Raw genomic sequence first — 25,147 nt, 5'->3', positions numbered from 1 at the left:
TTTTGTCTAAACACTCGACTTATTTTCTTAGGTCATTTTGCTCATCAAGAAAAAGCATCTTAATAAAAGAATTTCAATATATTTCTACTGAAAACAAGAGAAAAATACCAAGTAAGAAAGTCACTTACAGTGCGTCATAACAGCCAAAGCTCAGCCAGAGGATGTCAGCTTTAAATGAACTGTTTTTAAGACAAAAAACAATTTTTTGATATAAGGTTTTGGCTAAGTATCAGTCTCAGTGTAATGATGCAGAATGGGAATTTTAGATATGTTTCTTTCATTCTGGCATGTGCAGATCTGTGCAGAATTATAAGCATCGTAATATCTGAACATTTCCTAATAACAACAACATAATACTTGTTTTTGCCACTTTCATACACCCCTGACTTCCAGTCTGTCCCTAGCATCTGACTTCAACTCTCTGAAGACCTCTAGCATCTGCTCACCATTCTGACAGTCCGGTGTGCAAAAAAAATCAACACTTACTTAGTGCCAAATGGTGCTCCTTTGAAATTTTTGAATTTTCATGATGGTGTGGACAAACTGAAAATGTTTATCTTTTCAGAAGCAGTTCCCTTTAAATAAACAAGCTGACCAAATCTAAATGAAGTCTTGCGTCTCGAGTCCACACTGATCCAGAAATAAGTGATCATGTCTCTAGAAGACTCATCATGAATTGAAATAAGCAATGGAAACTGTGAATTATATTATTTTAAAGCTAGTGACTTCTGCTTTTGCTAACGCTTCTTTGCAATTAAATCATAGATGAGCTCAGTGAGGATCGGGTGCTGAACTAAGAAACATCCCTCAACATCATCATCATCTCTTTACTCAGGTTTACATTGACCTGATCAGAACTCAGAACATTCAATTTGTCCAAAATGTAGACTTAGAATACATGCAATGAATCTGACTTCTCCATTACATCTAAAATTGCAAAAAGAATGACTGTTCCCACTCCCAAACGTTTCACATCTATCAAGGGTCGACAGATAGTCCTATACAAAATTAATGAGACTGGGCTGGCCTGTCTCATGCCATTCAGCCAATACCAGTAGCTTATTTAATTGACTTAAGCATAAGAGAAAGTATTTTAAAATCATAAAAACACCCACGCTTAACAGCACTATTTGTGCTTTGAAAAACAATCATATAGAAAGAGTCACCAGCTGTGATCTCACTTCCTAAACAGTGATGTGATGTCAGCACAGGCCGTCTAGATCCAGGGTCGCAGATTTAATGAGCCCCATATTCTCAAAGGAATTCCTGCCATGATAACTTAATGACCGTGACCCAAGCGGGGCGGCTCTGAACAAAAGCAGAGCCTGCTTCCCTTGTGTGTTTCCTATTCAGCTGTCTGTTCGTGAAGGTAAGCTCCTCTATTAAAAGCAAACATTTACATGCAAATCTGTCACAACTCATTCAGTTCTACATTTAAATGAGGAAAAGAGCCGCCACACGACAATTCTCACTTTGTTACAATTTGTTTTACCGCGAGTGAAAGTAACCCAACTTCTTAATGTTGATGCATTATATTAGTAGATATTAATAAGCCTCCAACTGTGAAATAATGAGTTATTGTCGATCCTCTGATGACTGCAAGCAGCAAATTACACTCAGTGCATTAACATATATTACTAATGCATTAACAACCGGTGCTTATATAGATGAATAGATGACTGTTTAATGGGGTTATTCCAACAACACAATGCAGAAAGATCCAGAACATCGACCAGCATAAAAACAGTGCTGTTGTTTCGCTTTGTCTCAAAAGGTCCTTTATGACACATCAGCACTTTGCTAAAGTATTTCCTGGAAGACTTAATAGATAAAAGCTCCATTCAGCTCAGTGACTCCACTACACGCTTTCTAACACACACACAGAGAGAGAGAGAGAAACCACATTAACTCTCCATGGTTCTCATGGTCTACAGAATTCACGTTAATAGTGACACACGCTGCATTCATGCCTTATGTTGGAGACCCCTGTAATGCCTGTTACGGTAACATGATGCATATCATTGATCAGGAAATTTAAAGATGATTAGAGAGTAATCATGACATGGGTTTAAACACACATCAAATAATAATTTCATAACTGTGAATATAAGTCATAAGGTAAAACAGAGTGATAGATACAATCACACAGTACAAGGATATATAATATATACATTTTAAACAGCTTATTGTGATCTTTAACTATAGAGTCCCAAAGTCCACATAACTTGGTCAGCATTCTGCAAGTTCTGGCAATTGTCAAACCATCCAAGATTTTATGTTTCTCGGTGGAAATTTGTTTGTGCCGAGAAGGGTGTTTAGATTGGCACAAATTTACGATCATACAGAAAAGCTAGGGACTGATAAATCTCTGAAGAGTAGACACTGCTAGTGGTGCAACCCAAAACTCTTTATCTGATTCACAATTCAAAGCACCCTGACATATTTGACCTTTGGAGACTTCAGGGACCAGATTCACAAAACATAACATTTTTTAAGTTTAAAATATTTTGTATTCGCAAAAAGGTTCCTAAAAAAGTTTCAAGGATGTTTATAAGAAAAGTTCTCAAAAAAAAAAGGATCTGTCTTAAATAACATCTTCAAGTAGGAATTAAATCAGTGTTTTTTGTAGTTAATTATAAAATTGTATAAGTTCATTTGATTACTTCAAATGTCACACGTATTGTCGCATTTGTGACTGTTTACTTTCCAAAGATTGGTTTATTAATGAGGGATAATAATCGTAACTAACTTCAGTAAAATTTCGTAAAACACAAATAAAATATTACAGTGATAATAATATTAGGGGTGGGCCGATCCAATCCTTTGGATCGGATATCGGGTCGATCCGGACCTTTTTCTCCAAATCCGATACTGTGCACTGTAAAACCTAAAAGTTAACTCAACTCAAACCATTTAAGTACACCGATTGCATTAGTTTTAAAACACATACATTTGAGTACAGTGAACTTAAACAAATTGAGTCATATGCAGTTATGCACTTATATATAAGTTCACACTACTTAAATATAAGTGCATAATTGCACATGACTCAAGTTCACAGTACTTAAATTTATGTGTTTTAAAACTTAAACGGTCTAATGCAACCGGTTTACTTAAATGGTTTGAGTTAAGTTAACTGTAAGGTTTTGGAGTGTGCGTTACTTGTGGTTGTTACTGTCATGCTACAGAAAAGTCAAACTATTATAAAACCACCATAAATGTTATTATACACTATATTCAAAATCTTCCTAATACCGTATATTCAACAGTCTTATGTGAAAAACAAATGCATATATGAAGATATTTAAGGTCACAAAAACTGAATGGTTTGGTGCTCGCCGAGTTAATACACTGGAGTAGCGTGAATTAAATATGTCATGCACACACACACAAACACACACACAAACGCTGTATTTTAAACATCTGATTAAAAAGTAAATATTTAAGAACACTTACATTCTTTTAACTTGTATCTCATTTTAAAAAAATTCACTTGACATAATATTCTCCTGATTTTGTGCAACATGTTTTGTGTGTATATGTTTATGTGTTTAAACACACACAATTCTAAATGGATCAAGAAAAATACTAGTATTGGATCGGGATCGGCATCAGTCGATACTTAGAATACAGGTATTGAAATCGTATCGGTAATAGAAAAAGTAGATTGGCCCAGCCCTATATAATATTAGATAATATTTTTCCTCCATAATAAATTCATTACGGAATGCGAGTTAGACTGTAAAAATATAGAATTTTTACTTAATTTAGATAAATGTCATTATTGAACAAACATAAATGTTGTTCGATCATTTATAGCAAAAAGAAACTTTCTTGTAAATGAGAATAGGTGTCTGGTCATAGAGGGCATTGATGCAACTTAATTTATTTGAATACCCTTTGGTTCTCGTATACGGTGAAAACGGGTGCTTTCAGGATACTTTTTAAAATCAGGATACTTTTTTTAATCAGTGGTTATTTTTTGTATACAAATTCAAATAAATCCTAAGCAAAATAGCCAGATATTAAAAAAATCTATCAAACTACAAGCAAATATTGAAAGAGCTCTGAGTCTGAACATCAGAAATGGAGTCTGTCTGTAAAAGCTTCAATCCTCCAGTGTAAGATCAAGTTTCTGATAACACACCTCCATCTACTGCTTTCACACTAATGTATACAATTTTCCAGAATCATATGGATCTGATGATTCCAGATGAGGTGAAATGTTTACAGGATTGTTTCACAATGTAGACCATTAAGGAGGAGTTGCCAATGTATTGCTATACAGTGTGTTTAGTGCATTGCTATGTGCTTGCTAAAGGTGTTTCTGGGGCTTTGTTATAGGGTCTTGTTGTTGTTTGCTACTGGTTGTAGAAGTGAAGAAATATTCATGTCTACTATAGTATAAGGCAGTGGTTCTCAAACTTTTTCAGCGTGCGGCCCCCCTTGTGTTCGGTGCATTCCTTCGCAGGCCACCAAAGAAAATTTGTGACAAAAAACTGTTCTAAAACTCAACATTTTAATAAAAAAAAACATTAAATTATTCAAAAAAGTAGTGCTTTTGGTTAGTAGCCTTATTTTTTTAGGTTTAATTACACAGAATTCATGATAAATTAATGTATTTCATAAAATGTCATAAAACTGGGGCCCCCCTGGCACCATCTCGAGGCCCCCAGTTTGAAAACCACTGGTATAAGGTATATAGCAGTGGCGGCCGGCCTTTTTTCGAGGGCGCTCGATGCAAAGTTCGTCACAACATGTATGTAGCCCGTCATGTGTGTGGTTCCTTTTTTCCAAAATATGTGTTCTGTGCACGGAGAGATCCTGTGTGCATCACGTGTCTTGTCAAAATAAGATGCGTCTAAAGGGTTTATGATAATAGAGAGACTCAGGTTTGGCAGAAACTCCCATAATCTCATGCATAATCAAAGTTTACTGTTAAGGGAGTGTCTTGCATGTATTTTGTTAACGTGAGTGTTTTATTTATCAAAAACGTTTTTGACGCGTGTGCAGCAGGCGCTTATTTTGACAAAACACGTGATGCACACAGGATCGTAGAACACATATTTTGAAAAAAGGACCAACAGACATGACACACTGAACGCTTATTTTGAATTAGCACCCCTCGGTTAAGCAGTCACTAGCCGCCACTGGTATATAGACTCCCAGCGTCAATTATTCCTCTTATACCACAGTTACCACAAACATTGCTCTGGTGGTTATTTTAAGACATTTGACAGGTTAGGTGTCATCATGGGTGTGACTGGAGGAAGACTAGGAGACTAGGAGTAACATTCATGTACACAATAACCGACCACCAAAGGGAGAACAGACAAAGTATGTACAGTATAAGGTGAAATAATGAGGATGATGGCTGGCAGGTGTGAATGAATATTAACACAGTACAGGTGTGGAGTGAGGAGGATGATGGGAAACGTAGTCTGGATGGAGATAAATAAAGAAAACGAGCAGAAGAACAGATAAGAATCGTGACAGGTTATCAAAAAAAAAATGTATACCTGTTAAACATTTCTCAACCAATCAAGCAATCCGTGGTATAATTATGTATGGTCACTGCCATGTTTCTGTATCTTTGCTTAATTTTCATATGTTATTGGTGGATTTAGTTCAGTCTATATAAATTACACAATTATTCATATCTTTGTTTCTCTACTTGGAAGTCTATTGGCTAGCTGGGTCCCAATTTGAAGGCTGCAATCTTCTAAGGACCCGACCTCAGAAGCCGAGCACTTCGTCTTTGTTGGTGGCAGCCTCCAAAGTTCACAAAGAGAACTGAAATGAGACGGTCTGCGTCACCTGCTGTACCCACCGTGCCTGTCAGCAAGACACTGCAAATATGTTTCTGACTTATTCAAATAAATATGGAACCAGAAAAATATCAATTTTCTTTTAGAAAATATGACACATTGATGTTGATTATACTAAACTACAGTAAATCAAATTTATCAACCTTAGAAATGTACGCAACATGCAAAGAATAATATTAATACAAAACATAACTTATAATAATGAAACAGTGACAAGAAACTTTTTCCTGCTAAAAACACTTTTAAAAAAAGGTTTTAAATGTTTATTAAAAAATATTTAGCCATTACAGATGCGCAATAAATGTCGGGATAGCCCACGCTGTGAAGGATCCATTTTTTCTATCCTTAGCAGCACAGAGAAATAAGGACGCATTTTAAGGCTTCATTTTAAGCAGCCTTCATTTTCAAGCAGTCGCGCTTCACCTCCCCTTTACACACTTCCAGGCACACTGTCTCGAGTTTCTGTCCCTGTAGCCTGTGTGTGTGTGTGTGTGTGTGTGTGTGTGTGTGTGTGTGTGTGTGTGTGTGTGTGTGTGTGTGTGTTTGTAAATGCAGATAACTCTCCTCCCTCATCTTGTTACCATAGTAACATTCAGCATCACAGCTCATTTTTTTCCCATCCCCCACCACATCCTGCTCTCTCTCTCTCTCTCTCTCTCTCTCTCTCTCTCTCTCTCTCTCTCTCTCTCTCTCTCTCTCTCTCTCTCTCTCTCTCACTTGAGGTAAATTAAGTGCAAATGCTGCAGGTATGTTGCGAGATATATGCGAGATGCTGTTGTGACATCACAGTCGATGTGCATTGTGGTCTAGACTAGCTATCTTTGACTAATTTGAGGACATGACGGTCGCTCCATATAAATTTCCCTTGTCCACTTTACGAAGTGGAACACACTTCAAAATGGTGACAGGGATTCCCTCGAAGGGAGGTTCTCAGGAAAGGTCCCAAATTGTTGTCTGAAAGTGTACAACTGTCCTCCTCCAAAAAACAACCTCATAGGTCATTTGTGCAAGTAAGTTACGTAAATAGTAATGAAGCATTTTTATTTAACAACTGATTGGACATAAATAAATAAATAATTAAAAAATACAATATTGAATTCCTGAATAAAAACTAGCAAGATGAGGTAAACAACAGGCGTGTTCAACTTCCTGCGGCACCACAAGAACTGACTGGAGGATGATGTCAAAGTCAGACTTCTGTGTATGGTTTTTTGAATCGCTCTCGCAGTACTTTGATATCATCTGCCTGTCAGTTCCTGCAGCGCTGCATGAAGTCGAACAAGTCTAATGCAAATTAGCTATATGGTGATAACTGCTCCTTTGGGCATTTTTCATTCAAATTAATTTTTATGTATACCAATTCAGTCCACCAGGTAATTACAGTGGTAAGCCAGTAGATAAACAAACCTTTACATTAGTAATATGTGTTTCTAAAGGACTTTATTTGGACTGTGAACTTTAAATGCAATTTTCTTAATTTTTTATATTTTTTCACCCTCAGATTCCAGATTTTTAAATTGTTTCTCAGCCAAATATTGTTTCAAGATAACAAACCATATATCTATGAAAATCATATTTATTTATGATGTTTAAATCTCAATTCCCTAAATTGATCCTTATGACCGATTTTGTGGTCCATGGTCTCATATAGTAGGGAGGTAGGAGGTTTCCGACATAACAATAAACAATTCACATGACCGCACATTGACTTTGTCAGGCGCTTGACCTTTACTCTGTGTAATGATTATAAATGATTAAAGCAAAGAGTAAAGATCAAATCTCATTTTGAAATACATTTTTATTCAGGAATTAAATATTGTGTTGTACTTATGATGTACGTATTGAGTATTTTATGTTGTTTTGTAAGCCCCCTTTTCTTTTACTATTTATTGATGGATTAAATGTTTCATTCATAAACTTATTGTATAATTTTTTTTCATTGCCCAACATGAAATTTCAAGTGATGAATTACTTTGGAATTTGGTCTATTTATTTCTAGATTAATTGATAAATGTGTAAACTAATTGATTACTGCCTTATTGTACAATATAGTTATTATTTACTGAAATACTTGATTACCTTTCCAGGACATCTCGGTTGTCCATATCCATGTATCCCATGTCTGTGTTAAAACAATGCAGGGGAAATTCAGATGAATGTTTTTTACATTTACATTTTTTTACATGGTTTTATTTCATTTTAAAGCAACACTATGTAGTTTTTTTTACCTTTAAATAATCTCTCTAAAATTATTTCAGTGATAGAACAACTTTTAACTGGACAGATTGTACTGTTGCTGCAACCTGAGCAGCCTCCTAGCTGCTACAAGCACACTCTGAAAGTGGCGGTGGAGGGTAGGAAACACAGCCCCGCCCCCCCCCCCCCTGCCTGCAGAAGAGTGTCTGATACCAGGCACTGTTGTGCTTTTCAACCACATGAGGGAGCTGTAAGTCATTTTTACATGGAAACTACATATTGTTGCTTTAAGGTAAATTAGGATTTGATCTTGTTTGTTAGAATATATAAGAGTATTAACACCATAACAGCTACGTTTATGTCATTATGGCACAATCAATTATACTTGAACCAATTGGATTTTAGTGGACTAAATATAATGTAGATTTAGTTGACTTAAACTAAATCAAAGCAGATAACTAAAATATGACTAAAACTAAATTATGAACACTGCAGAGATCTTTTTATCTTGGTTGTATTATTATTTCAGTATAAAAATAAAACTATATATTTTTTTTTCTAAAATGATCTTGGAAAAAAATCCAACTTTTCTTTATATTTTAAACAACCCAATAAACTTCTTACTTTGAGATTTTGAGATTCTTAAATTTTTTACATGTTCCCCTCATTAGAAAAGGTTTCACTCACACAGAGTGACAAACACATCTGTTTTCTATCTGATCTGTCACATAATAGCCCCCTTTACACATAAAGTGCAATTGTTTCCAAAAAGGTAGAGGTAATCTTTCATTTAAGGGTCTTGTGTCTTTTGACAAAATATTGGTAAAAATCAGCCCTCCAATTTTCTGTAATAACAAGTTGTAACTTTACTGGAAATTGAGTTTCGAAACAAGTTTCTGTTAGATTTATGAAGCTACATGCTGCCCTGTCACATTCTCAAACCTGCTAATGGGAATTTTGTCAGTTGATGTAATTGTTATTCATACAATCATATACACTCTTTCTCAGATCAACACTGCTTATCACTGTTCATCTGAGAAAAGGAAAGAAAAGAACAAAACAAAGACTTCATTCTGCTACAGGAAGTGGAATAATGGATGTATGGAAAGAGAGAAAGGTCAGACGCAGAGTGAGTCAATGAGGAAAAAATGGAATTTAGGGATATCTGACTTCTCAGAAAATGTCCTCCATCTATCACTTTCCTATTTGTCTCTGGCACTCCTCTGCACTCCTTTCATTCCAAGGTCATCTACAGCTCATTTGTCCACTGTTATGAACTTTTAATAAATCCAGGGTTAGCACATAACATTTAGTTTAGATACTGCTGGAATAAGGCATCAGAAAAGACCGGACACAAAGAGAGTTGCAGTTAAATGAGTTTTTCTTTTATTTAAAGCCGAAGCCACTAATCTAGTCAGTCTGTATAGTGTGAGCTATTTACAATGTATGAAAAGTTAGGGAATAAAGAATTAAAGACTGTAAACCCCTGGGGGAAAAAGAAACAATGGGTAGCGCCAAATTAAAGAAAATAACAAAACAAAAATTGAATAACTACTTTCCCAAACCCCTCTAAACTTACTACCCAAAGAAAAATGTGGAAAGAAAAACCGAAATCTTCGGCGCATCCGACGCCTTAACTAGACTCCCTTAATAAAAATACAAACTTACAAAAGAGGCGCTCCCCTCTTACCTAGTGTGTCTAACAGATATAGTTCTCTACGGGTCATATGTACATCGCGCGATCTTCTTACCTGCTCCCTTTTCCCCCAACAGGGTGATAACATGCACTCAAGAACTGTTCGTATAAAGTCTATACAATTATACCAATACAAGTGTGAGTTCACACACTCACACAGAAAAATGAAAGACACACATCAAAGGGCAACTCAAACACAATCACACCCAGAACTGAACTGGCGATCACGCGCACCGGAAAGCCTTTTAACCAGCAGGGCGGCACTCGATTGGCTGTCGACACACACACTTGATTGAGATGGACAGCCGCCTCATCCAATCAGCAAACACCTGGTAGAGATAGACCAGAGAGAGAGAGAGAGAGAGCGTAGAAAAACAACATGCAGAATGCAAAAGAACACAACCCGTAACACCCCCGCCCTTAAAAACAAACTATATGAATTTACATATATTTGTTTCAACACTACAGTGCAACACTACTAAGCTCTAGAAAGGGCATCCGCGATCACATTCTCCGCACCTTTCTTGTGTTTAATCACTAGATTGTAACTCTGTACAATCAGAGACCAACGCATTAAGCGTTGATTATGATTATACATACGTGACAGGAATACAAGAGGATTGTGATCGGTAAACACAATAACTGGACAGCTACTCGACCCAACATACACATCAAAATATTGAAGGGCCATCAGCAGCGCTAACGCCTCCTTCTCAATGGTCGAATAGTTGATCTGATGCTTATTAAATTTACGCGAAAAATAGCAGACAGGATGGTCAACTCCGTTCGCATCCTCCTGCAACAGTACGGCCCCAGCACCAACCGCACTGGCATCCACTTCCAATTTAAACTCCAAAGCAAAATTAGGAGCTACAAGAACAGGAGTACTACACAACAGCGTTTTGATTGAAGTAAACGCATGCTGACATTCATCAGACCACCGGAACGGACTAGATGGACTAAGGAGCGAGGTTAAAGGCTGCGCAATGATAGAGAAGTTCCTACAGAAGCTGCGATAATAACCAGCCATGCCTAAAAATCGGCGAAGTTCTCTTCGAGTAGCTGGAGTTGGAAATTCAGCTATTGCGGTTACTTTCGCTTCTAACGGGCGCACTTGGCCTTGGCCAACCTCCTTACCTAGATATGTAATGGTTGCTTGCGCGAATTCGCATTTGGCCAAATTCAAGGTCAGTGAGGCTTTAGCAAGACGCTCAAATACAGTCCGTAACAGTGAAACATGCTCTGCCCAGTCAGTAGAATACACAACCAAATCGTCCAAATAAGCATTACAGTTTGGGACTCCTAAAAGCACGATGTTAATGAGCCGCTGAAAAGTAGCGGGCGCGTTACGCATCCCGAAGGCCATTACAGAGTATTGCAGAAAACTATCAGGAGTCACAAAAGCGGAGATGTCAGAAGCACGAGATGTAAGGGGCACCTGCCAATATCCCTTTAACAGATCTAATTTACTGACATAACGAGCGGAACCGAGGTTGTCAACGCAATCCTCCATACGCGGCAGAGGAAAGCAATCTGGAACAGTAACCGCGTTTACCTTTCGGTAGTCCGTGCAAAATCGAGCAGTGCCATCGCTCTTCGGAACTAATAAGCACGGTGAACTCCAGGGACTACAGCTAAACTTGGCGAGCCCATATTTCAGTAGATAGTCAACTTCCTCGCGCATGACAGCTCTTTTCATTGCATTCACACGATACGCGTGCTGCTTTATCGGAGTAGCATCACCTACATTGATGTCATGCTGCAGAACTGTAGTGCGAGAAGGAACATCATTAAATAGAGAGGGATAATCATTAATCAGATACGTAATGTCATTTCGTTGTTCCTTAGATAAATGATGCAAATGAAATGGTAAGTCATTCAAAATCTCAGAATTTTTAAGTCTAGCACACTGCTGATGTGCGTGACGAAACACAATTCCATCCTCTTCAATATCAGCATCACTTACGGGCACACCACTACAGGCTGTGGCTACAGGAGCGGGAATAAGAGCCGCAGCTGGAGGTTCCGTACAAGGAGTTTCTCTATTGTGATATGCCTTTAGCATATTTACATGGCACACGCGAGATTTTCTCTTTCTGTCGGGAGTACCAACCACATAATCGGTGTCACTCAACTTCCTCAATACCTTATAAGGACCTGAAAAACGTGCCGATAAAGAAGAACCAACAACAGGTAGCAGTACCAACACCTGATCTCCCGCTTCAAAACAGCGCTGAACAGACTTACGATCGAACCGGCATTTCATATTTTCCTGAGCGTTAGCTAATGAATCTCTTGCCGTAGAGCAAGCGTGATGTAACCGCTCACGAAACTTACTGACATAATCCAAGACATTCATTTTAGGGCTGGAATCAAAGGACATAATCTTTTCCTTAAAAAGTTTCAAAGGGCCTCTGACAGTATGACCGAACACAAGTTCGGCAGGACTAAATCCAAGACTTTCCTGCACAGCCTCCCTAGCCGCAAACAAAACCAGCGGTACCCCCTCATCCCAATCTTTACCCGTATCCATACAGTACTTCCTAAGCATCGCCTTTAACGTTTGATGAAAACGTTCGAGAGCACCTTGGCTCTCTGGATGATATGCGCTCGCAACCCGGTGAGAAATATTCAGAGTGGTCAGAACTTGTGAAAAAAGTTTAGAAAGAAAATTAGTGCCTTGATCGCTTTGCACGACTTTTGGTAAACCAAACATGGAAAAAAACTTCACAAGTGCTTTAATAACCACAGATGCTGTGATTTTTCTCAACGGAATCGCCTCAGGGAAACGCGTAGCACTGCACATGATCGTTAATAAAAACTGGTTACCATTTTTAGTTCGAGGCAGAGGTCCGACGCAATCAACGATAACATGCTCGAATGGTTCACCTACCGCTGGGATGGGAACAAGCGGCGCGGGGGGAATCACCTGATTCGGTTTTCCAGTGATCTGGCAAGTGTGACAAGTGCGGCAAAAATGAGCAACGTCTGTTTTTAGACGGGGCCAAAAAAAATGCCTCAAAATCCGATTGTAAGTTTTCTTAATTCCTAAATGTCCGGACAGGTCATGATCATGCGCCAAAGACAAAACCTGCTGACGGTAACACGAAGGAATGACAACTTGATACACTACACTCCATTCAGAATTATCCGTAACATCTGAACACCACTTGCGCATCAATAAGCCATCTTCAACGAAATACGCAGATTTTTTCTTCTGTGCTTCTTCAATGGAAACAGCCGCAAGAAAACATTTTTGCAACGTCAAATCTGCCGTTTGTGCAGAAACTACTTTCTCACGCGTCACAGGTAACTTCAAGCAATGTGAATTGACAGGAGAGGATTTTTCATCAGCCTTACCTTCAACCGACGGCAAAGCGTCATTGGTAAATACAGGTGCAATAAAAGAGGTCGATAAATCAATGACATCTTTCTGACGAGCTTGAGCTCGGGTAACAGCGCAAACCGGAAAAATTTCAGGAAACATCTCAGATAACTCATCGGCCTGATCTAACACAGGGTTATCAAAAACCTCCAAAACAGGAAAAACCTTCCCACCAGCCAAATCATTGCCGAGAATAAAATCTACCCCGTTCACGGGTAAACATTCACGAACACCTACTTTTACAAATCCTGTGCACAACTCGGATTGCAAATGTACCTGATGTAACGGAACTTTAACAAGACCCATCTCGATGCCCTGTACCAACACATTACTGCCACAAGAAGTCTGCTCATTAAATGACAGTGCACCTGCAAGCACAAAGGATTGAGTAGTGCCGGTGTCACGGAGTATTTTAATTCTCACCTGATCTGTAGACTCACCCGAAATAGAAATGAACCCTTCCGTAAGAAACGGTTCATAACTTGAATCCAACCTGCCATTACGCTCACCACAGTTAACATCAACAGCACTCACAAACCCAACGCTCTTGGTTGCAGCGCTTTGTTGCTTTCTTTTCAATGTATTGCATTCAGCAATTAAATGGCCAGGCTTACGACAATAGAAACATTCCCGATCTTCTTTTGGCTTCGGAACAAAACTTTTTGGTCGTGACTGGTTAATCAGAGGAACAGACGCGGTTTTATCAGAACGGACTGCGGTAAATACATTCTTATGTGTCAGCGCAAATTCGTCTGCACAAACAGAAGCCTGAGACAAAGAGGTCACCTTTTGTTCATTTAAATAAACAACAACACGTTCGGGGACACAATTTTTAAATTCCTCCAAAAGAATAAGTTCTCGTAACGTCTTGAAGTCTGTTACTTTGCTCGACACGCACCACTTGTCAAACAAAACACATTTCTCTCTGGCAAATTCAACAAATGATTGATTGGAGTTCTTTTTGTGACCCCTAAACCGCTGCCTGTATGCTTCTGGAACTAACTCATACGCGCGCAGGATTGCAGCCTTCATCATATCATAATTTAAACTATCCTCTAAGGATAGAGTTGCGCACACCTCCTGGGCTTTACCAGTTAATTTACACTGCAAAAGTAAAGGCCACACTTCTCTAGCCCAATTTAGTGCGGACGCGATACGCTCAAACACACCAAAATACGAGTCGACTTCTGCTTCACGAAATTGCGGTACGAGAGAGATATGTTTACTTACATCGAAAGTAGTTACCGCCGACTCAGCCCCCAATGGAGCGCTACCAACCGGCACCGGTGGAACAACTGGGACAGGTACATTTTTAGCTGCATTCAGCTCAAGTTCACGCAGTTTAATCTGCGTCTCCGCCTCAATTTCCATCCTGCGCATTTCAAGGCGTAAATTCATCTCAGCCCGACGACTCTCTGCCCGTTCGTGCGCTTCTATTTGAACACGCGCCAAGCGAACCTTCAGCTGGGCATTACCTCCAGACCCAACAGAGGTCGGAGTAAAAGGTTCAAAGGGCGGCAAAACAGCTTTGGTTTCAGACCCCTCCACCTCAGCCGTTTCACCCTGCTCCTCATCACCAGACACACATGAGTGAACGTCGGTACCAAGTGCAGCTCCATCTTCTCCAGGTAACACCAAAACACCCAGTTCCACCAGCCCCTGTATAACAGCTCTCTTAATATCTCTCTTAAGCTGATTTTTCGTAACCGCAATTTTATAATGAGCAGCGATAAGCAGCCAATCATCCTTCCTGCATTTTTTTAGTCGATCAATAGCCGGTGCGTTAACGAAGCTCTCCAAATCAAAATCAGCCATTATTACGTTCCGTTAACCAGTCACGCCCTACTACAAACGAATTACATAAGTCCTAGTCATTCTACTTCCCAATCCAGCAGTATGTAATAAATCACGGGAAATATTACAGATCCCGGACGAGCCCCCATTAAATGTTATGAACTTTTAATAAATCCAGGGTTAGCACATAACATTTAGTTTAGATACTGCTGGAATAAGGCATCAGAAAAGACCGGACACAAAGAGAGTTGCAGTTAAATGAGTTTTTCTTTTATTTAAAGCCGAAGCCACTAATCTAGTCAGTCTGTATAGTGTGAGCTATTTACAATGTATGAAAAGTTAGGGAATAAAGAATTAAAGACTGTAAACCCCTGGGGGAAAAAGAAACAATGGGTAGCGCCAAATTAAAGAAAATAACAAAACAAAAATTGAATAACTACTTTCCCAAACCCCTCTAAACTTACTACCCAAAGAAAAATGTGGAAAGAAAAACCGAAATCTTCGGCGCATCCGACGCCTTAACTAGACTCCCTTAATAAAAATACAAACTTACAAAAGAGGCGCTCCCCTCTTACCTAGTGTGTCTAACAGATATAGTTCTCTACGGGTCATATGTACATCGCGCGATCTTCTTACCTGCTCCCTTTTCCCCCAACAGGGTGATAACATGCACTCAAGAACTGTTCGTATAAAGTCTATACAATTATACCAATACAAGTGTGAGTTCACACACTCACACAGAAAAATGAAAGACACACATCAAAGGGCAACTCAAACACAATCACACCCAGAACTGAACTGGCGATCACGCGCACCGGAAAGCCTTTTAACCAGCAGGGCGGCACTCGATTGGCTGTCGACACACACACTTGATTGAGATGGACAGCCGCCTCATCCAATCAGCAAACACCTGGTAGAGATAGACCAGAGAGAGAGAGAGAGAGAGCGTAGAAAAACAACATGCAGAATGCAAAAGAACACAACCCGTAACATCCACATACAAAATAACTTCACTTTCAAGAAGACACGTGACAAAATATCACTTTGCCCTTGCAAACTTTTACATTAAAAATACAGTGCATTCGCACAGTGTTGAATGGGACACTGACATAAGAATCACGCTCAAATATCTGAACACACCAAATACATAATATACATTATACAATGATTATGCCAAAAATATACAAATGAAAAACTGAAGTGATATAATTACAAAAGTCTATTGCTTCTAGTATCAATAGACAATAGACACTGCTCTTCAGTGTACCGCTCTCGCTCCTGATCTTCAGTGTACCGCTGTCGCTCCTGCACCTCAGTGTACCGCTGTCACTCCTGCTCTTCAGTCTAGCACTGTAGCTTCTGCTCTTCAGTGTACCTATGTTGCTCCTGCTCTTCAGTGTACTGCTGTTGCTCCTGCTCTTCAGTGTACCGCTGTTCACTCCTGCTTTTCAGTGTACCGCTGTCGCTCCTGCTCTTCAGTGTACTGCTGCCACTCCTGCTCTTCAGTGTACCGCTGCCACTCCTGCTCCTCAGTGTACCGCTGTCGCTCCTGCTCTTCAGTGTACTGCTGCCACTCCTGCTCTTCAGTGTACCGCTGTTGCTTCTGCTCTCCAGTGTACCGCTGCCACTCCTGCTCTTCAGTGTACCGCTGTCGCTCCTGCTCTTCAGTGTACCGCTGCCATCCTGCTCTTCAGTGTACCGCTCTCGCTCCTGCTCTTCAGTGTACCGCTGCCATCCTGCTCTTCAGTGTACCGCTGCCATCCTGCTCTTCAGTGTACTGCTGCCACTCCTGCTCTTCAGTGTACCGCTGCCACTCCTGCTCCTCAGTGTACCGCTGTCGCTCCTGCTCTTCAGTGTACTGCTGCCACTCCTGCTCTTCAGTGTACCGCTGTTGCTTCTGCTCTCCAGTGTACCGCTGCCACTCCTGCTCTTCAGTGTACCGCTGATACTCCTGCCCTTCAGTGTAGCACTGTTGCTCCTGCTCCTCAGTGTATCGCTGTCGCTCCTGCTCTTCAGTGTACCGCTGTCGCTCCTTCTCTTCAGTGTTCCACTGCCACTCCTGCTCTTCAGTGTACCACTGATGCTCCTGCCCTTCAGTGTAGCACTGTTGCTCCTGCTCCTCAGTTTACCGCTGCCACTCCTGCTCCTCAGTGTACCGCTGTCGCTCCTGCTCTTCAGTGTACCGCTGTCACTCCTGCTCTTCAGTATACCGCTGATGCTCCTGCCCTTCAGTGTAGCACTGTTGCTCCTGCTCCTCAGTGTACCGCTGTCGCTCCTGCTCTTCAGTGTACTGCTGTCACTCCTACTCTTTAGTGTTTCGCTGCCACTCCTGCTCTTCAGTGTACCGCTGATGCTCCTGCCCTTCAGTGTAGCACTGTTGCTCCTGCTCCTCAGTGTACCGCTGCCACTCCTGCTCCTCAGTGTACCGCTGTCGCTCCTGCTCTTCAGTGTACCGCTGTCACTCCTGCTCTTCAGTGTACCGCTGATGCTCCTGCCCTTCAGTGTAGCACTGTTGCTCCTGCTCCTCAGTGTACCGCTGTCGCTCCTGCTCTTCAGTGTTCTGAACATTTTCAAGATACTCACCATTTACAGGGGTGGTAAAAAATTTATTTAAGGCTCTGCCTATAGGCCCTAAAATGGTTTAGCTCCTGTTTATTTAACATATCTTCTATTATACAGTACAACGATGAATCATTCTCTTAAATCTGGGTTGGTCTTTCTAATTATTCTACATCTATTTTTCTGTTCCTGCCTCAGAAAACCCATCCAGAGATAGCTACAAATTACAGCAGCCAATTGGGAAAACTTCAGATGACCCAAGAGCTGTTAAAAGATGACACCAACTCCTGCCAAGACTTCAGATGCCACCAGCCTTGAACACATATATTCAAAACATAAAAAATTCCATATGTTTTAATCCTGGCTTTTATTGCTGCTGGTTTTGAAATGTAGAAGCTTATATTGAAGCGATATGTATTGTGAAAACTTCTATACAAATAACGAAATGTGAAAATATCAAGCACAGGTTATAAACAGGAGGCAGGTGTACATACTGTATAAAAATGAATGTGCTCTCTGCCAGATCATAGCAGTGGCGAGGCTACATAAGGGCCAGGGTTGGACTGGATCCCTCAGATTGACAGCTGGCCCATCCAGTCAGAAGACACTTGCATAAATGATAATAATCTCTTTAATAATAATACGCATCATGCAAAAAATACTATTTTTATAGAAAGTTTATCATTTGCATGTGTTTCTAAACCTTTCTAATGTTATCATTCAAGCCATTTTAAACAATTTGAGTGCACAGAAGAACACACATATACTGGACACACACTCATAAGCACGGAGACGCCCATCTCAAAAAGTACGCAAACACAGCATCTCTCTGCACTTTACAGGACACATACACACAAAATTATTTTGAAATACCACAGTCTTGGGAAGTATTCTGATAAAAACAGAAAGAAATCAGCTGTGTGTGTCAGTATATGGATCCCTGCTTATTTGGTCTTAAAGTCACAGTATTCTCAAGAAATCTGCTTATGTTTGTGTCATTATGTTAATCAAACAACAGAAGACAAAAGGAAAATCACTTCTATAGCTTAAATCAGATTAGAGTCACCATGAAACGGAAGAAGCGATTGTCTTATTTTCCCTGTGATGACGTTAATCTGAGTGAAACTGGATTCTGAAATGAAATAAAACAGGGCTGGACTTGAATTCGTTTATCAAGAGCTGATTGGATCGTTTGAAGTTGGGTCGTTGCTAATTGCTAATCGCTGCGATCTTTTCCCGGATCCCGCCCATCTGCCATACCATATGACCGAAAGTAAAGAGAGATCATTTTGATGAGGGGAGGAGATTTGCCTTTTTTAATATAGATTGAGGCCACGTGAATATTATATATATATATATATATATTCTCCAAAAAATACAGTTTTTCATTTTAATTTAATTGCAACTTTAATTATATTTAATTTATGGAATGAAGAAGACAGTGTTCGGTAACGCTTTAGATTACAGCCCGGAAAGTACTAGGTAAGTACAGCGAATTTACAGCGTACGGTTCTGTAATTATAGTTTACTTATGAAGTACGTACGTGTAATTATAAGGGAACAATTTATAATATTTTGGGAATAAAGGGGTAACAACCAGGAAAAATACAAATAATATATGCAGTAAAGTACTGCGTAAGTACAGCGAATTTACAGCGTATGTTTCTGTAATTATAGTATACTTATGAAGTGTACGTGTAATTATAAGGGAACAATTTATAATATTTGGGGAACAAAGGGGTAACAACCAGGAAAAATACAAATAATATATGCAGTAAGTATTTTAGATTACTAAACAACAAAACTTGAAATTCAGTTAATGTGTTTATGCTATTTATTAGTATGATACAATTTATTTAGGATTTTCAATAAAGGTTACTTACCTTAAGAAAGAAAAAGAGTACAGGAATTTGTTGGGTCATCAAGCAAAATTAAAAAAAGGGAAGGCAACTATGGTGAAAACAAAGTAAGCAAAACTAGAACCACACTCTTAGAACAAATGTGTTAAAAACAACACATTAGTGTTGATTCTGGGATGACACACTAAATGCGTTGTCCCAAAATCCACCCATCTCTGTGTTATTATGGAAACAAAACATTTTGTGTTACTTTTATCACAACTTGTGTTATATTTTAACACAAAATGATACATAATGTGTTAAAATTACACATAATGTGTTAAAAACTTAACACACAAAGATGTGTAAAAAATTAACACATCCTTTCTAAGAGTGTATTTTCTGTAGTTACTGTTTTGTGTTGTTACAGTCTAAGTCAAAAATTTTTACCCCCTTGTTTCACGTAGTTACAGAGTAAGTACAGAATCTGCGGGCTGTAAATTAAAGTGGCACTTGTTACCCCCTTGTTTCACGTAGTTACAGAGTAAATACAACATCTGTGGGCTGTAAATTAAAGTGGCACTTGTTACCCCCTTGTTTCACTTAGTTAAAGAGTAAATACAACATCTGCGGGCTGTAAATTAAAGTGGCACTTGTTACCCCTTTGTTCCGAAAATATTATAAATTGTTCCCTTAAAATTACATGTATGTACTTTATAAGTACACTATAATTACAGAAATGTATGCTGTAAATTCGCTGTACTTACGCAGTACTTTACTGCATATATTATTTGTATTTTTCCTGGTTGTTACCCCTTTATTCCCCAAATATTTTAAATTGTTCCCTTATAATTACACGTACGTACTTCATAAGTAAACTATAATTACAGAAACATACGCTGTAAATTCACTGTACTTACCCAGTACTTTCCGGGCTGTAATCTAAAGCGTTACCCAGTGTTCTTATTCATTTGATTCAGTTCATAAATACTACTGTTGTACCTTAATAGTAACTTTGTTCTTTTCCATATAAGTTCTTGATTTGTTCTTTTTAAACCAATTTTTCAATCATTACTCAAAAAAGATAATGTTATCCGTAATGTAAACCACTATATTGTTAAATTATGTAATTAAAGAGTGGCCATTGAGGTCCACCCTTTTTCACCAAGGTCCACTCAGTTTAAAAGGTCTGGCCTTGCACTGGGTCATTTCACAAGACTTTTTTAAGATGTCAAATAAATCTTTGGTGTCCCCAGAGTACAAACATATATGAAGTTTTAGCTTAAAATACCATATAGATATTATGAGCTATTATAGCATGTTAAAATTGTCACTTTGTAGGTGTGAGCAAAAAATGTGCCGTTTTTGGGTGTGTCCTTTAAACTGCAAATGAGCTGATTTCGGCACTTAAAGGAATAGTCTACTCATTTTCAATATTAAAATATGTTATTACCTTAACTAAGAAGAGTTGATACATCCCTCTATCATCTTAGTGCGTGCACGTAAGCGCTGGGGCGCGCTGCGACACTTCGATAGCATTTAGCTTAGCCCCATTCATTCAATGGTATCAATCAGAGATAAAGTTAGAAGTGCCCAAACACATCAACGTTTTTCCTGTTTAAGACGAGTAGTTATACGAGAAAGTTTGGTGGTACAAAATAAAACGTAGCACTTTTCTAAGCGGATTCAATAGAGGAACTATATTGTATGGCGGAATAGCACTTTTGGGAGTACTTCAACTCGGCGCAGTAACACCCTCCTCTCCCATTATGAGAGGGAGAAGGGGAGCGGATTTTTCAGGCGAGTTGAAGTACTCCCAAAAGTGCTATTACGCCATAAAATATAGTTCCTCTTTTAAATCCACGTAGAAAAGCGCTAAGTTTTATTTTGTACCACCAAACTTGCTCGTATAACTACTTGTCTTAAATAGGAAAAACGTTGATGTGTTTGGTCACTTCTAACTTTATCTCTGTTTGGTACCATTGAATGAATGGGGCTAAGCTAAATGCTATCGAAGTGTCGCAGCGCGCCCCAGCGCTTACGTGCACGCACTAAGATGATAGAGGGATGTATCAACTCTTCTTAGTTAAGGTAATAACACAGTTTAATATTGAAAATGAGTAGACTATTCCTTTAATGGCATGTTCAGTGGTTGGATAGTGCAGATTAAGGGGCAGTATTATCCCCTTCTGACATCACAAGGGGAGCCAAATTTCAATGAGCTATTTTTTCACAGGCTTGCAGAGAATGGTTTACCAAAACTAAGTTACTGCGTTGATCTTTTTCACAGTTTGATAGGCTGATAGAAGCACCTTATTATAGCACTTAAACATGGAAAATTTATTACATATGCAGAAATCTTGGTTTTGGTAGAAACCATTTGTTCTTTTTCATATTTTTGTTGTTGTTTGAAATATTACATTTTTAAATGTATATATAAACTTTTCTGCTGCACTTTATCCACCTAGTAATGGATCCGTCATTTAGCTGGACATTTAGCCAGGACAGATCCATTTACAATGTCTTAATGCATTGTTGCTTTTAACTCTAATAAGACACACATAAACACACTAGTCCCTAAAACGCACAGAAACTTGCACAAACGCTTCTTCACTTCTGCTCAGATTTAATTTGACTAAAAGATTTTTTGGCTTGTTTTGCCATGCCTTGCAGTTCAGTAAATCTGATGTAGTGCAGTTAATGCAGTCTGTTTATATTCAGCACTGAAAGTCACATAGTGAGCTGTCAATTATCTGAAGTCTGACACACTGTATATGAATCAGCCATGAAACCAAATCTTCTCATAAATATGTGTTCAGTAGATGAGAGGTGTACTGCTACCTCCCTTAAGCATCCTGTTCAGATTACTGTTGTTTGTTAGCAGTTTGTTGTTTGTTAGATTTCTTCATTTGATTAAGTTGTTGGTGTGTTCCTGCTTTGCTCATCCAATCATCGGTAGCAATCTGGATCGAATCTTTCCTTACAGCATCAAATCAGACCTTACAGCATCAAATCACTCCTTACAGCATCAAAACACTCCTGTCAGCATCAGATCACTCATCACAGTATCAAAACACTCTTTTATAGTATTAAATCACTCATATCAGGATAAAATCACTCCTCTTACAGTAGCATCAGGTCACTCCTCAAAGCATCAAATCACTCCTTGCAGGATGAAATCACTCCTCTTAGCATCAAATCTCTCAAAGCATCAAAACCATTCCTCTCAGCACTTCTCTGTGCATCAGATCACTCCTCGATGCATAATATATATCCTTATGCTATTAATGTTACATTCTCAGCATCAGACTCACTTTTGTAAGCATCCAATGGCTTCTCTCTAGGCCAGAGCTCTCATCTCAGCATCAGATTGATTGCTCCTCTCACCATAAACATAACCTTTACAGCATCTAATCACTCTTGATCATTCCTTATAATGATAGGTTTTTCCTTTCCCTACTTTCCTAAAGCTAAAGAAAAGTCATACGCTACTGTTTATTCTGCTGTACTGTGGTGGCATGTAGTTATTGTTTAAAAAAGGATATTTAAATGGCTTCACATCATGACAACCTCCCTACATAGAAAAACAATGGCATAACCTTTGCACCTATAAGCCAGACATATAGACATACGGATAGGTGGAGATTAAAGAAAGGAGAGACGGTGTGATCTAAGATTAACTAAACTAGACCAATCTAAATGACACTTGAACAAATCTTTCAAACAGAGATAAGTTAGAATTTAAAATGTATTTCAATAGAGATTCTTTTGTGTAAATAGTTGCATGAAAATATCTAAAAACGTAACACCTTAAACGATTTGTAATGTATATAAAACATACTTTGCATTTCTTAAATCATTTCCTAGTTTGTTTTACAATCAGTATTCTCTTTTGTCCACAGTGCTTTCTTTATTCCACAGTGCAACTTTACATACGCACAAGGCCGCACAAGACGTGTTCAAGCTTCACGCGATACCTGATCATCAAGGTATCTTCATCACACACAGTAATGCATGCACACGCCCAAACAGACTAATAATGCATTAGAATCTATGAAATGATCTCTCCAAACATCTTACCTTTGCAGGTGTTGTGAAGGTCTTGAGCAGGACACACTTTCCTGTCCTTCAGTATGGTGACACGCCTTATTCTGTGTTTCTTCCCTGTCTTTCTTTCTGTTCATCCCATCCAATGGATGAACCTTTTCATGGATGCTGCAGTGAAGGAAAAACACACCCTTTCTGCCTCTCTCACCAGCAGTCTGCCCCTCCTCCCTCTGTCTCTCCGTTTGCCCCTCCCGCGTACCTTTCATTGGCTGCTGAGCAGAGATGACATAATCTCTTTCTTTATCTTTCAGTAACATCCAGCCCCTCCCTTCTTTTCTCTTCCCTAAACCACAATGGGGAGGTTTATGCGTACCCCCTCATTCATCCATATACCCTCACACCGATAAAGAACCAACAAATGTAGCTCTTGACTTCTATATGGTGATTTCTATAGGGTTTTCAGATTCCACCTCAAAATGAAAGGAAAGTAATAAATCATTTGCATAAAGGAGCCCATTTTATGAACAGTTACAGTATTGTAAGTGACATTATATTACCTCATTGTCAATACTGAAAATAAAACTCAAATGAAACAAAATCACATTCTTTTTCATTATAAATAAATTGGTTTATTAAAAATCGTTGCATCACAGTAATAAGAATAAAATACAACAAAATATTATGTGCAAGAAGAGACTAGAGCAGTATATGATTGTATTATACGTAAAGCAGAAATTATGTCTATTTAGACCTAATAATACTATGATTTACCACCTATTGTTTTCTGAAAACCTAAAACGACATACAGAAATGTGATATGAAAAATCGAGGAGCACACACCCACCCACTCTCTTCCTGGCCGGTGGTCCCAGTGAAGTCCAGCAGGAACAGATGGAGATCATGTGGGGGTGATGGGTACAGCCTTTGTTATGTATGCTGACCAGCAAACTGAGCTACCATGAGCCCTAACAAGAGTTTACAGACCTCTGATTCCAAATGCCTGTGTCTATCTATCTATCTGTCTGTCTGTCTGTCTGTCTATGTCTTTATGTCTCTGTATGTCTGTCGGTTTGTCTGTCTATGTAATTTGTCTATCTTTGTCTGTATGTCTCTGTCTGTCTATGTCATTTGTCTGTCCAAGTTTTTCTGTCTATGTCATTTGTCTGCCTATGTCTGTATGTCTCTGTCTGTCTATGTCATTTGTCTGTCCATGTTTTTCTGTCTATGTCATTTGTCTGCCTATGTCTGTATGTCTTCTGTCTGTCTATGTCATTTGTCTGCCTATGTCTGTATGTCTCTGTCTGTCTATGTCATTTGTCTGTCCATGTTTTTCTGTCTATGTCATTTGTCTGTCTATGTCTGTATGTCTCTGTCTGTCTATTTCATTTGTCTGTCTATGTCTGTATGTCTCTGTCTGTCTATGTCATTTGTCTGTCCAAGTCTTGCTGTCTATGTCATTTGTCTGTCCAAGTCTTTCTGTCTATGCCATTTGTCTGTCTATGTCTGTATGTCTCTGTCTGTCTGTCTGTCTGTCTGTCTGTCTATGTCATTTGTCTGTCTATGTCTATATGTCTCTGTCTGTCTGTCTATGTCTGTATGTCTCTGTCTGTCTGTCTGTCTGTCTATGTCATTTGTCTGTCTATGTCTGTCTATGTAATTTGTCTGTCTATGTCTGTATGTCTATGTCTGTCTGTCTGTCAGTCTATGTCATTTGTCTGTCTATGCCATTTGTCTGTCTTTGTCTGTATGTCTCTGTCTGTCTGTCTGTCTGTCTGTCTATGTCATTTGTCTGTCTATGTCTATA

The 25,147-nt window shown here is 39.0% G+C and overlaps 1 protein-coding gene across 1 annotated transcript in view; it reads right to left on the bottom strand.

Annotated features, from left to right (window-relative positions):
- The window catches only part of l1camb (L1 cell adhesion molecule, paralog b), a 356,560-nt gene extending 333,025 nt beyond the window's left edge, over positions 1-23,535 (bottom strand). Inside the window, exon 1 of the mRNA XM_073812991.1 lies at positions 23,377-23,535. The gene's annotated coding sequence lies outside the window, so the exon portion shown is untranslated. The remainder of the gene's footprint in view (positions 1-23,376) is intronic.
- Between the last annotated feature and the right edge of the window lie 1,612 nt (positions 23,536-25,147).

This window comes from Paramisgurnus dabryanus, chromosome 21 (genome assembly GCF_030506205.2).
Source record: "Paramisgurnus dabryanus chromosome 21, PD_genome_1.1, whole genome shotgun sequence".
Taxonomy (NCBI): Eukaryota; Metazoa; Chordata; class Actinopteri; order Cypriniformes; family Cobitidae; genus Paramisgurnus; species Paramisgurnus dabryanus.
This window is presented reverse-complemented; position numbering and strand designations above follow the sequence as displayed.